This window comes from Gorilla gorilla, chromosome 14 (assembly GCF_029281585.2).
Source record: "Gorilla gorilla gorilla isolate KB3781 chromosome 14, NHGRI_mGorGor1-v2.1_pri, whole genome shotgun sequence".
NCBI lineage: Eukaryota > Metazoa > Chordata > Mammalia > Primates > Hominidae > Gorilla > Gorilla gorilla.
Window position 1 is genome coordinate 43,018,840 of NC_073238.2, and position 10,043 is coordinate 43,028,882.

Genomic DNA, 10,043 nt, shown 5'->3' on the forward strand with positions numbered 1-10,043 from the left:
ATGGGCATTTGGGTTGGTTTCAAGACTTTGCTATTGTGAACAGTGCTGCACTAAACATATGTGTGCATGTGTCTTTATAGTAGAATGATTTATAATCCTTTGGGTATATACCAAGTAATGGGATTGCTAGGTCAAATGGTATTTCTAGTTCTAGATCCTTGAGGAATCACCACACTGTCTTCCACAATGGTTGAACTAATTTACGCTCCCAACAGTGTAAAATTGTTCCTATTACTCCACATCCTCCCCAGCACCTGTTGTTTCCTGACTTTTTAATGATCACCATTCTAACTGGCGTGAGATGCTATCTCATTGTGGTATTGATTTGCATTCTCTAATGACCAGTGATAATGAGCATTTTTTCATAAGTTTGCTGGCTGCATAAACATCTTCTTTTAAGAAGTGTCTGTTCATATCCGTTGCCCATTTTTTGATGAGGTTGTTTGTTTTTGTCTTATAAATTTGTTTAAATTCTTTGTAGATTCTGGATATTAGCCCTTTGTCAGATGAGTAGATTGTAAAAATTTTCTCCCAATCTGTAGGTTGCCTGTTCACTCTGATGATAGTTTCTTTTGCTGTGCAGAAGCTTTTTAGTTTAATTAGATCCCATTTGTCTATTTTGGCTTTTGTTGCCATTGCTTTTGGTGTTTAGTCATGAAGTCTTTGCCCATGCCTATGTCCTGAATGGTATTGCTTAGGTTTTCTTCTAGAGTTTTTATGGTTTTAGGTCTTACATTTAAGTCATTAATTCATCTTGAGTTAATTATTGTATAAGGTATAAGGAAGGGATCCAGTTTCAGCTTTCTGCATATGGCTACCCAGTTTTCCCAGCATCATTTATTAAATAGGGAGTCCTTTCCCCATTGCTTGTTTTTGTCAGGTTTGTCAAATATCAGATGGTTGTAGATGTGTGGTGTTATTTCTGTGGCATCTGTTCTGTTCCATTGGTCTATATATCTGTTTTGCTACCAGTACCATGCTGTTTTGGTTGCCGTAGCCTTGTAGTATAGTTTGAAGTCAGGTAGCATGATGCCTCCAGCTTTGTTCTTCTTGCTTAGGATTGTCTTGGCTATGTGGGCTCTTTTTTGGTTCCATTTGAAATTTCAAGTAGTTTTTTCCAGTTCTGTGAAGAAGGTCAGTGGTAGCTTCATGAGGATAGCATTGAATCTATAAATTACTTTGGGCACTATGGCCATTTTCACGATATTGATTCTTCCTATCCATGAGCATGGAATGTTCTTCCATTTGTTTGTGTCCTCTTTTATTTCGTTGAGCAGTGGTTTGTAGTTCTCCTTGAAGAGATCCTTCACATCCCTTATAAGTTGGATTCCTAGGTATTTTATTTTCTTTGAAGCAATTGTGAATGGGAGTTCACTCATGATTTGACTCTCTGTTTGTCTGTTATTGGTGTATAGGAATGCTTGTGATTTTTGCACATTGATTTTGTATCCTGAGACTTTGCTGAAGTTGCTTATCAGCTTAAGGAGATTCTGGGCTGAGACAATGGGGTTTTCTAAATATACAATCATGTCATCTGCAAACAGAGACAATTTAACTTCCTCTTTTCCTAATTGAATACCCTTTATTTCTTGCTCTGGCCTGATTGCCCTGGCCAGAACTTCCAATACTATGTTGAATAGGAGAGAGAGGGCCTCCTTGTCTTGTGCTGGTTTTCAAAGGGAATGCTGCCAGTTTTTGCCCATTCAGTATGATATTGACTGTGGGTTTGTCATAAATAGCTCTTATTATTTTGAGATACGTTCCATCAATACCTAGTTTATTGAGAGTTTTTAGCATGAAGCGGTGTTGAATTTTGTCGAAGGCCTTTTCTGCATCTATTGAGATAATCATGTGGTTTTGTTGTTGGTTCTGTTCATGTGATGGATTACGTTTATTGATTGGTGTATGTTGAACCAGCGTTGCATCCCAGGGATGAAGCCAACTTGATTGTGGTGAATAAGCTTTTTGATGTGCTGCTGGATTTGGTTTGCCAGTATTTTATTGAGGATTTTTGCATTGATGTTCATCAGGGATATTAGCCTAAAATTTTCTTTTTTTGGTGTGTCTCTGCCAGGTTTTGGTATCAGAATGATGCTGGCCTCATAAAATGAGTTAGGGAGGATTCTCTCTTTTTCTATTGATTGGAATAGTTTCAGAAGGAATGATACCAGCTCCTCTTTGTCACTTTGGTAGAGTTCAGCTGTGAATCCATCTGGTCCTGGATTTTTTTTGGTTGGTAAGCTATTAATTATTGCCTCAATTTCAGAACCTGTTATTGGTCTATTCAGAGATTCGACTTCTTCCTGGTTTAGTCTTGGGAGGATATATGTGTCCAGAAATTTATCCATTTCTTCTAGATTTTCTAGTTTATTTGCGTAGAGGTGTTTATAGTATTCTCTGATGGTAGTTTGTTATTTCTGTGGGATCAGTGGTGATATACCCTTTATTATTTTTTATTGTGTCTATTTGATTCTTCTCTCTTTTCTTCTTTATTAGTCTGGCTGGCGGTCTATCTGCTTTGTTGATCTTGTTAAAAAAAAAACAGCTTCTGGATTCATTGATTTTTTGAAGGGTTTTTTTGTGTCTCTATCTCCTTCAATTCCGCTCTGATATTAGTTATTGCTTGTCTTCTGCTAGCTTTTGAGTTTGTTTGCTCTTGCTTCTCTAGTTCTTTTAATTGTGATGTTAGAGTGTCGATTTTAGATCTTTCCTGCTTTCTCTTATGGGCATTTAGTGCTAAAAATTTCTCTCTCCACCCTGCTTTAAATGTGTCTCAGAGATTCTGGTAAGTTGTGTCATTGTTCTCATTGGTTTCAAATAACATCTTTATTTCTGCCTTCATTTCGTTATTTACCCAGTAGTCATTCAGGAGCAGGTTGTTCAGTTTCCACATAGTTGTGTGGTTTTGAGTGAGTTTCTTAATCTTGAGTTCTAATTTGATTGCACTCTGGTCTGAGAGACAGTTTGTTGTGATTTCTGTTCTTTCACATTTGCTGAGGAGTGTTTTACTTCCAATTATGTGGTCAATTTTAGAATAAGTGCAATGTGGTGCTGGGAAGAATGTATATTCTGTTAATCTGGGGTGGAGAGTTCTGTAGATGTCTATTAGGTCCACTTGGTCCAGAGCTGAGTTCAAGTCCTGGATATCCTTGGTAATCTTCTGTCTCATCAATCTAATATTGACAGTGGGGTGTTAAAGTCTCCCACTATTATTGTGTAGGAGTCTAAGTCTCTTTGTAGGTCTCTAAGAACTTGCTTTATGAATCTGGGAGCATATATATTTAGAATAGTTAGCTCTTCCTGTTTCATTGATCACTTTACCATTGTATAATGCCCTTCTTTGTCTCTTTTGCTCTTTGTTGGTTTAAAGTCTGTTTTATCAGAGGCTAGGATTGCAACCCCTACTTTTTTTTGCTTTCCATTTGCTTGGTAGATCTTCCTCTATCCCTTTATTTTGAACCTACGTGTGTTTTTGCATGTGAGATGGGTCTCCTGAATACAGCACACCAATGGGTCTTGACTCTATCCAATTTGACAGTCTGTGTCTTTTAGTTGGGGCATTTAACCCATTTACATTTAAAGTTAATATTTTTATGTGTGAATTTGGTCCTATCATTATGATGCTAGCTATTTATTTTGCCTGTTAGTTGATGCAGTTTCTTCATAGCATCGATGGTCTTTACAATTTGGCATGTTTTTGCTGTGGCTGGTACCAGTTTTTCCTTTCCATGTTTAGGGCTTCCCTCAGGAGCTGTTGAAATGCAGGCCTGGTTAATGACAAAATCTCTCAGCATTTGCTTTTCTGTAAAGGCTTTTATTTCTCCTTCACTTATGAAGCTTAGTTTGGCTGGATATGAAATTCTGGGTTGAAAATTCCTTTCCCTAAGAATGTTGAATATTGGCCCCCACTCTCTGGCTTGGAGGGTATCTTCCAAGAGATCCACTGTTAGTCTGATGGGCTTCACTTTGCGGAAAACCCGGCCTTTGTTTCTGGCTGCCCTTAACATTTTTTCCTTCATTTCAACCTTGGTGAATCTGATCATTTTGTGTATTGGGGTTGCTATTCTTGAGGAATATCTTTGTTGTGTTCTCTGTATTTCCTGAATTTGAATGTTGGCCTGCCTTGCTAGGTTGGGGAAGTTCTGGATAATATCCTGAAGAGTGTTTTCCAGCTTGGTTCCATTCTCCCTGTCACTTTCAGGTACAGCCATCAAACGTAGATTTGATCTTTTCACATAGTCCCATGTTTCTCGGAGGCTTTGTTTCTTTTCACTCCTTTTTCTCTAATCTTGTCTTCTCGCTTTATTTCATTAAGTTCATCCTCAATCACTGGTATCCTTTCTTCTGCATGATTGATTCGGCTATTGAAGCTTGTGTATGCTTTACAAAGTTCTCATGCTGTGTTTTTGAGCTCCATCAGGTCATTTATGTTCTCTACACTGGTTATTTAGCAATTCATCTAACCTTTTTTCAAGGTTCTTAGCTTCCTTGTGTTGGGTTAGAACATGCTCCTTTAGCTTGGAGGAGTTTGTAATTACCCACCTTCTGAAGCCTACTTCTGTCAATTCGTCAAACTTATTCTCCGTTCAGTTTTTTTCTCTTGCTGGCGAGAAGTTATGATTCTTTGGAAGAGAAGAGGTGTTCTGGTTTTTGGAATGTTCAGTCTTTCTGCACTGGTTTCTCCCCATCTTTGTGGTTTTATCTACCTTTGGTCTTTGATGTTGGTGACCTATAGATGGGGTTTTGGCGTGGATGTCCTTTTTGTTGATGTTGATGCTATTCTTTTCATTTGTTAGTTTCCCTTCTAACAGGTCCCTCGGCTGCAGGTCTGTTGGAGTTTGCTGGAGGTCCACTCCAGACCCTGTTTGCCTGGATATCACCAGTGGAGGCTGCAGAACAGCAAATACTGCTGCCTTATCCTTCCTCTGGAAGCTTCGTCCCAGAGGGGCACTTGCCAGATGCCAGCCAGAGCTCTCCTGTATGAGGTGTCTGTTGGCCCTTACTGGGAGGTGTCTCCCAGTCAGGCTACACGGGGGTCATGGACCCACTTGAGGTGGCAGTCTGTCTGTTATCAGAGCTCAAACACTGTGCTGGGAGAACCACTGCTCTCTTCAGAGCTGTCAGGCAGGGATGTTTAAGTCTGCTGAAGCTGTGCCCACAGCTGCCCCTTCCCCCAGGTGCTCTGTCCCAGGGAGATGGGGGTTTTATCTATAGGTCCCTGACTGGGGCTGCTGTCTTTTGTTCAGAGATGCCCTGCCCACAGAGGTGGAATCTAGAGAGGCAGTTGGCCTTGCTGAGCTGCGGTGGGCTCCTCCCAGTTCGAAATTCCTGGCGGCTTTGTTTACACTGTGAGCATAATACTGCTTGCTCAAGCCTCAGCAATGGTGGACACCCCTCCCCCCAGCCAAGGTCCAGCGTCTCAGGTCGATCTCAGACTTCTGTGCTAGCAGCGAGAATTTCAAGCCAATGGATCTTAGCTTGCTGGGCTCTGTGGGCGTGGGACCCACACAGCCAGGCACTGGAAGGAATCTCCTGGTCTGCCGTTTGCGAAGAATGTGGGAAGAGTACAGCATCTGGGCAGGAGTGCACTGTTCCTCCCCGTACAGTCTCTCACAGCTTACCTTGGCTAGGAAAAGGAAATCCCCCGACCCCTTGCACTTCCCGGGTAAGGCGACACCCCGCCCTGCTTTGGCTTACCCTCTGTGGGCTGTTCCCACTGTCCAACCAGTCCCAGTGAGATCAACCAGGTACCTCATTTGGAAATGCAGAAATCACCTGTCTTCTCTGTTGATCCCACTGGGAGCTGCAGACTGGAGCTGTTCCTATTCAGCCATCTGGCTGGAAATCCCATTGTGTATCTTTTAAGTGGAGCACTTAGGCCATTTACATTCAATGTTAATATTGGGATGTGAGGTACTATTCTATTTATCATATTAGTTGTTACATAGATACTTTGTTTTTTTCATTGTGTTACTGCTTTATAGACCCTGTGATGCTTTCAGCAGGTTCCATTTTGGTACATACCAAGTTTTGTTTCAAGATTTAGAACTCCTTTAGCATTCCTTGTAGTGCTGGTTTGGTAGTGGCAAATTCCCTCAGCATTTGCTTGTCAGGAAAAGACTATTTCTCCTTCATTTATGAAGCTTAGTTTTGCTGGATACAGAAATTAAAAAAAAGAAATTCAGGTGTGTGATGGAATAGATTTTTTTTTTTTTGACTCAACACCACTTAATGAAGGAATAGATTTTGAATGTGCTTTTAGAATATTGTATAATGTCCTTATGTAAGATAATTCTAGACTCAAATATTTCAAGGAGCTGGATGTGGCTTAATACTTTGTAAAATTGGATTCACCACAGGCACACACTAAGTGAAATGGAGATGCCAGAAGTCCTTGACATAGAGTAGAGCATCAGTTCTCAAGCTTTTCTGTGCACCAGAATCATAGGAGGGCTTTTAAAAACACAGATTGCTGAACCCCACTCCTAGAGTTTGTGATTCAGAAGGGTTGAGTTGAAGCCTGAGAATTTGCATTTCTAACAAGTTTGTAGGTTATGGTAATGCTACTAAACTAAGGACCATACTTTGAAAGTCACTAGTATAGAAGAAAGAACTCAAATAACTTTGAGGGACAAGAATGTTGGAGTGCTTTGCCTATGTAAATCCCCTCTTCATTTGCTACCTGTCTTTCCCAAAAGGGTCAATATAATCTTTTGAAATTTATTGAGGTATAATTTACATAACACAGTATATTCATATATTTTGACAAATGTATATAACTGTATAACCAACATAATCAAAATAAAAAATATGTCCATCATCCCAGAATGTTCTCTCCTGTCACTTTTTAATCCCTGTGTCTCCTGCCCCAAGCCCCAGGCAACCCCTCATCTCGTTTCTCACACTGTAGATTAGTTTGTGGGTTTTTTTTTCAAGAATTTCATGTACATAGAATCATACAGTATGTAATTGTTTTGTATTTGGTTTCTTTTGCTTTGTGTAATGTTTTTAAAACGCTTCATGTTGTTGAATATGTGAGTAATTTGGTTTTTTTAATTGCTCAGTAGTATTCACTGTATGGATATTTATATTTCGTTTATTCATCTATTGAAGGTTATTTGGGTCATTTCCAGTTTGGGGCTATTATAGATGAAGCATCTATAAACATTTATAGACAAGCCTTTCTATGGACATGTGTTTTCATTTGTCTTGGGACAAATGACATAGGAGAGAGCTCCTGCATCATATGTAAGTGTATGCGCATTCCACTTGCTTAACGGTGTCATCAGCTCTTGGTATTGTCACACTTTTTAAACTTTAGCCGCTGTAGTGAATATGTGGTAGTATCTCATTATGGTTTTAATTTGCGTTTCCTTGATGACTGATGGTGTTGAACATTACTGTATTTTTTGTGTGACTTGTCCTTTCAAATACTTTGTCCACTTCCCCATACTCTTTTTAAATTTGTCTCATTGAGTTGTAAAAGTTTTTAAAATATTCTGATTATTAAGCATTTGTCAGGTATATGTATTGCAAATATCTTCTGGAGTCTTGGCTTGCTTTTTTCTCTTCTTACCTTTTTGTTTGTTTGTTTGTTTTTGAGACAGGTTCTCATTCTGTTGCCCAGGCTGGCACATTCACGGCTCACTGCAGCCTTGACCTCCTGGGTTCAAGTGATCCTCTCACCTCAGCCTCTCATACAGCTAGGACTACAGGTGCACACCACCATGCTCTGCTAATTTTTGTATTTTTTGTAGAGATGGGGTTTCATCATGTTGCCCAGGCTGGTCTTGAACTCCTGGGCTCAAACGATCTGTCTGCATTAGCCTCCCAGGATGCTGGGATTACAGGTGTGAGCCACTGCACCCACTCCTTTTTATTTTCTTAACTGTGTATTTCAAAGCAGAACATTTTAATTTAGATGAAATCCAATTAAGCTATGAGTATGTGTTTCACATCTTTGGGGTCCTGTCTAAAATCTTTGCCTAACCCAAAATTATGAAGATTTTCTTGTTATTTTCTTCTAGAAGTTCTGTATTAACTTTCATATCTTAATGTTGAGTCTTCTAATCCATGAACTCATATTTCTTTCCATTTATTTAGGTCTTCTTTAATTTCAGCAGTGTTTTATAGTTTTCAGCATACAGGTCTTGCACATATTTTGTTAAATTTATTCCTAGGTATTTTTTGTTTTTTGGTGCTTTTATTAAATGGTTTGTTTTAACCTTAATTTTTTCAGTTGTTTGTTGCTAGTATACAGAAATACAATGATTCATACATATCGACTTTATATTTCACAACCTTGCTAAATTCATTTATTAGTTCTAGTAGTTTCTTTATGTTAATGAAGGTTCTTTAGAATTTTCTATGTCATATTATTTGCAGATAAACAGTTTTACTTTTTCCTTCCCAATCTATATCCCTTTTATCACCTTCTCTTGCCTTATATCTAGGGCTTCCAGTATGGTGTTGAATAGGAGTTGTGAAACTGGATACACTTGCCTTATTCCCAATCTTAGAGGGAAAGCAGCCAGGCCTTTTACCATAAAGTATCATTAGCAGTAAGCTTTTAAAAAATAAAATAGATGCCCTTTATCAGTTTGATCCTGAGTTTCTTGAGAATTTTTATCATAAACGGATGTTGAACTTTGACAAATGTCTTTTCTGCATCCATTGATATGATCGTGTGGGTTTTTTTCCCTTTATTCTGTTAATATAGTGATTAAGTAATTTTTAAATGTTGAGTCAGCCTTGCATTCACAGGACAAACCTCATTTGGTCAGTATATATAATCTTTTTAATATATTGCTTGATTTGTTAATATTTTGTTGTGAATTTTTTATTTACGTTCATGAGGGATATAAATTCATCATTTACTTTTCTTGTAACTTCTTTGGTTTCACATGAAGGTAATGCTGACCTCATAAAATGAGTTGGGAAGTGTTCCTTGCTTCTATTTTCTAGAAAAGCTGTAGGTAGTACTAATATGTTTATTCCTTAAATGTTTAGCAGTGAAACCATTTGCGCCAGGTCCCATCTTGATCACACATAGCTGTGTCCATTTATTTATGTATGGTCTTTGGTTACTTTGTGCTACAATGGCAAAGTTAAGTAATGTGACAGACTGTATAATCCAGAAAGCCTAAACTGTTTACTCTCAGGCCCTTTACAGAAAATGGTTTCTAACCCCTGACCTAGAGTAGTGATTCTCAACTCTAGCCACATATTGGAATCACCTGGAGAATGTTTGAAAAAAAATACTGTCTGGATCTCATACCTAGAAATTCTAATTTAATGTGTTTGAGCTGAAGCTAGGCCATTGGAAGTTTCAAAAGCTCCCCAAGTGATTTGACTTGGCAGGTTGAGAACTACTGGATGAGAATAAGAGTTGGTGTTATGTATTCATTTTACTTCCCACCCCAAAGCTGATTATTCTAATGTGCATTTAGCGTTGAAAATCAGTCATCTAGGGTAGTAGTTTCCAGGTCTGGATGTGTATCAGTCACCTGGGGAGGTTTTAGAAATACATTCCAAGACCTCACTGCAGAGCTACTGAAGCAGAATCTCTAGTACATGAGGCCAAGGATTTTTATTTTTACTAATTAATTATTTTATTTTTATTTTTAAATTCTTCAGATGGTTCTCATATGCAGGGATTTCTTTAAAAGAATACTGAACCCAGGCCATGCTATTCTATTGTCAAGATTCTTGGGCATTGAATGAGTAATTAGAAGATTATGAGAGGTGAAGCCAGCTGGACTTTCTGGGTTGGGTGGGGACTTGGAGAACTTTTCGGTCTTACAAGAGTATTGTAAAATGCACCAATCAATCAGTGCTCTGTGAAAACGCACCATCTGTGCTCTGCAGCTAGCTAGAGGTTTGTAAAATGGACCAATCAGCAGGACATGGGCAGGGACAAATAAGGGAATAAAAGCTGGCCACCCCCAAGCCAGTAGCCACAACCCCCTCGGGTCACTCTCCGCGCTGTGGGAGCTTTATTCTTTCGCTCTTCACAATAAATCTTGCTGCTGCTCACTCCTTGG